The following is a 4132-nucleotide window of genomic DNA, read 5'->3' on the forward strand; positions in this document are numbered from 1 at the left end:
GACTCCGAACTTTTTTCAGACTAATAGCAAAGCAGAGATGTTTAGTGTTTACTACAATGTTTTGTGCTTGGTTGCATGGTGGCATGGCCTTATATAGGAAAATTCAGGATACATGTTCGCATTTTTTATATATGCAGGTACACCAGGCCTTAGCATTTCTTTAGCCGAATAAACCATGTTAACACAAAAAAGAAGGGCTAATTACCTCAAGATAAAAATGAAGATTTCATGGTCGGTGATGCGGCTGGCAAAAACAAGATCCGAGCTGAGCTGCGACGGGTTGAGCGAGCTGAGTGGGAGCGAGCTGGCGAGCTGGTTAGGTGAACGAGCCGACCTGGAAATGGGCAGACGGGGCTAGTTCCCCGAGCTGGCCAGCTGATGCCGAGCTGGTCGGGAGCTGCTGAGCTGACAGGGGAAGACCGAGCAGCCTGAGCTGCGAAGAAAGAACAACGGCGGGACTAGAGTCCCCGGAATAACTCCGATGGTCAAGTCAGTAGAGCTCAAGAGTAGAACAACAGTAGAGAGAACTGTAGATGGTGTACCTTGTGTCGTCTTATGGTGCTGTATATATAGGCTTAATGGGTAGTAGTTTCCATATAGGAGTCAAAGTCCCCTTAGGGTTCGGAGTCCTTCTAGGGTTTCATATGACACCCCTAAAGATCCGGAGGCGGCGGCCCATCAGGCCCACTTCATGGAGAGGCGGCGGCTACGGCCGAACTGACCTCCCTCTACTCCGAGCTGCTCTGCCCGAGCTGCCATATCACAGTATCCGTAGATTGGTTGGCCGAGCTGACAGGTCATCATGTCCGAACTGACATGTGGCTACTGGGAAATTTGCCCCACTACACTAGCCCCCCTTTGAGTCTAGAGTCATCGAAAAGTCGCATGAGTCTGGACCAAGTTTCTTGGCGAAGAGTCAGTTCGGTATGAGACCCAGATTCCACGATTGCGGCCCTTGCTCGAATAACTCGTAAGACCGAACTGAGTAGGACCAGTTCGTTTTTTGTATGAACTCCTCCTTTGTAAGTAGACTCTTGTCGAATGAATAGACCTTTGTTTCTTCTATACTTAGCAAAATTTTTCATTCATGTCTTTCTTATCATGCTATTTAAATACACTTGCGCGAGCAGACCCTGGGTTAGCGCGCGAACTGACTTCCAAATAGTTCATATATTTGCACGAAAAGATAGGACCATGCGCGACCAAACAACTTAGGTCATGTATGGACAGAGTGAGAGTTTTAATGAAAGAGCTTCATACTCGGACTCGTTATTGGAAGCCCTGAAGTCGAACCTCAAGGCGCAAGCCAATTCTTCCTCCGTAGGGCTGATTAGGAGGGGTCTGACTCCACACCCTTGCTTGATGCTCTATCAATATACGATGTCTAGGTTGGGATGGCCTGTCCAGCAACCTACCTGGCTTCTTCGACCTGTACGACCTGTTTGGCCTCGACAGCTTCTCCGACCTGCTCGGCCTCAGCTGTCTCTGGCCAGCTCGGCCTCGTCGGCTCTTACGGCCAGTATGACCTCGGCAACTTCTCCGGCTTGCACGGCTTCAGCTGCGTCTCTGGCCAGCTCGGCCTCGACAACTCGTGCGACCTGTACGACCTCGGCAGCTTCTCCGACCTGTTCGGTCTCGGCAGCTTCTCCGACCTGCTTGGCCTCAGCTGCGTCTCTGACCAGCTCGACCTCAGCTGCGTCTCAGGTCAGCCCGGCCTCGACAAGTCTTGTGGCCTGTACGACCTCGGCAGCTTCTCCGACCTGTTCGGTCTCGGCAGCTTCTCCGACCTGCTTGGCCTCAGCTGCGTCTCTAACCAACTCGTGCGACCTGTACGACCTCGGCAGCTTCTCCGACCTGTTCGGTCTCGGCAGCTTCTCCGACCTGCTTGGCCTCAGCTGCGTCTCTGACCAGCTCGACCTCAGCTGCGTCTCAGGTCAGCCCGGCCTCGACAAGTCTTGTGGCCTGTACGACCTCGGCAGCTTCTCCGACCTGTTCGGTCTCGGCAGCTTCTCCGACCTGCTTGGCCTCAGCTGCGTCTCTAACCAACTCGGCCTCAGCTGCGTCTCAGGTCAGCTCGGCCTCGGCGACCCTTGCGGCCCATACGACCTCGGCTCGCGCAGGAGCCTCTCTGGCCTGTTGGGCCTCAGCTCGGCCTCAGCTCGCGCAGAAGCTTCTTTGGCCTATTTGGCCTCAGCTAGCTCAACGCGAGCCTCTCCGACCTCTCTTGTGCGCTTTTCAAGCGATTGGCTTCCTCTGCATTAGCTTTCTCGTAAGCTCGATTCAGCATCTCCCGAACTGACCTGGGAGGTCTCTCTACGAATTCGGTGTATAGTTTCTGCTTGCGCAGTCCGTTGATGAAGGCGGCCATGACGACCTTATCGTCCCGATCCCGGACCTGGAGGGACTCGTTGTTGAATCGGACCATGTACTCGCGCAGCGATTCCTCGGACCTTTGCTGAACTGTCATCAGGTGAGCAGTACTCTTGGAAAAGGCTCGCGACGAAATGAACTGAGCTGAGAACAATCGCGCGAGCTGGCTGAAGGACCGAACTGACCTGGGGGGTAGTCCCTGGAACCACTGGCGTGCCTTTCCCTCCAGGAACATTGGAAAGGTCTTACATCTAACTGCATCGGCGGCCGTTTGTAGGCGCATTTGTGTCAAGAATGTGAACAGATGATCTTCCGGATCCGTAGTCGCGTCGTAGGATTTCATGGTCGGTATTTTGAACTTCGCAGGCAGCGGGTAGTTCTCAATGTCAAGGACAAAGGGAGAGGCGATGTACCTGTCCGCCTCAGAATCCAACAGCAGGTCCAGCTCGTCCCGCACCTGGTGCGGCTCTCTCCGCTGGGAGAGCTCTCCTCTTGAATACATTCGGAAGAGCTCCGGGTGCTCAGGTCGGGAGTGTTTGTGAGAAGGCTCCACGACGTCGACCTGTTCACGCGTGAGCTCCCGGCACACCCGCTTGGGCCGGGGGTTAGGGCTCCCTGTTCGGGATTCTGACAGCCCTACCCCTTCCTCTCCTTGGGACTTGAGCCCCGGATCATGATGACCTCCCATCTGCCCCTTGAGGTAATTCATGATTGCCTCAAAGGTAGGTAGGTTTTTCGCCACCGTCTGAACCAGTTGTTCAGGCGGGATCCGTGAGAGCTCAAGCCTTTCATTCTCCAAGATTGGATCTTGACGGGGGTGCGGTGGATTACTCTGTTCGTTCCCCTTAGATCCGTCCACATTCCTCTGAGATCTAGTTTTCGGCATGTTTTCGCAAAAGAGAATACTTGCTTCCCACAGACGGCGCCAATTGATGCGGCTGCCAAAAACAAGATCCGAGCTGAGCTGCGACGGGTTGAGCGAGCTGAGTGGGAGCGAGCTGGCGAGCTGGTTAGGTGAACGAGCCGACCTGGAAATGGGCAGACGGGGCTAGTTCCCCGAGCTGGCCAGCTGATGCCGAGCTGGTCGGGAGCTGCTGAGCTGACAGGGGAAGACCGAGCAGCCTGAGCTGCGAAGAAAGAACAACGGCGGGACTAGAGTCCCCGGAATAACTCCGATGGTCAAGTCAGTAGAGCTCAAGAGTAGAACAACAGTAGAGAGAACTGTAGATGGTGTACCTTGTGTCGTCTTATGGTGCTGTATATATAGGCTTAATGGGTAGTAGTTTCCATATAGGAGTCAAAGTCCCCTTAGGGTTCGGAGTCCTTCTAGGGTTTCATATGACACCCCTAAAGATCCGGAGGCGGCGGCCCATCAGGCCCACTTCATGGAGAGGCGGCGGCTACGGCCGAACTGACCTCCCTCTACTCCGAGCTGCTCTGCCCGAGCTGCCATATCACAGTATCCGTAGATTGGTTGGCCGAGCTGACAGGTCATCATGTCCGAACTGACATGTGGCTACTGGGAAATTTGCCCCACTACAGTCGGCTTGCTGGATTTTACCAGTGGTGTTTTCTCGATTCAATCTGCAGCTGAAAATCGTTTATTGTTACTTTTCTGAAGCCAAGGAAATACTAAAGCCGCGGAAACACTTACTAGCATACAAACAACCGGTTCCTACACAAAAGTACAGGAAAATGATCCAGTGGTTTTCTGGAATTATGTACAATGTCTGGACTTGACAAAGAGACCATCTTACCGGCC

Source organism: Coffea eugenioides, chromosome 6 (genome assembly GCF_003713205.1).
Source record: "Coffea eugenioides isolate CCC68of chromosome 6, Ceug_1.0, whole genome shotgun sequence".
Classification (NCBI taxonomy): domain Eukaryota; kingdom Viridiplantae; phylum Streptophyta; class Magnoliopsida; order Gentianales; family Rubiaceae; genus Coffea; species Coffea eugenioides.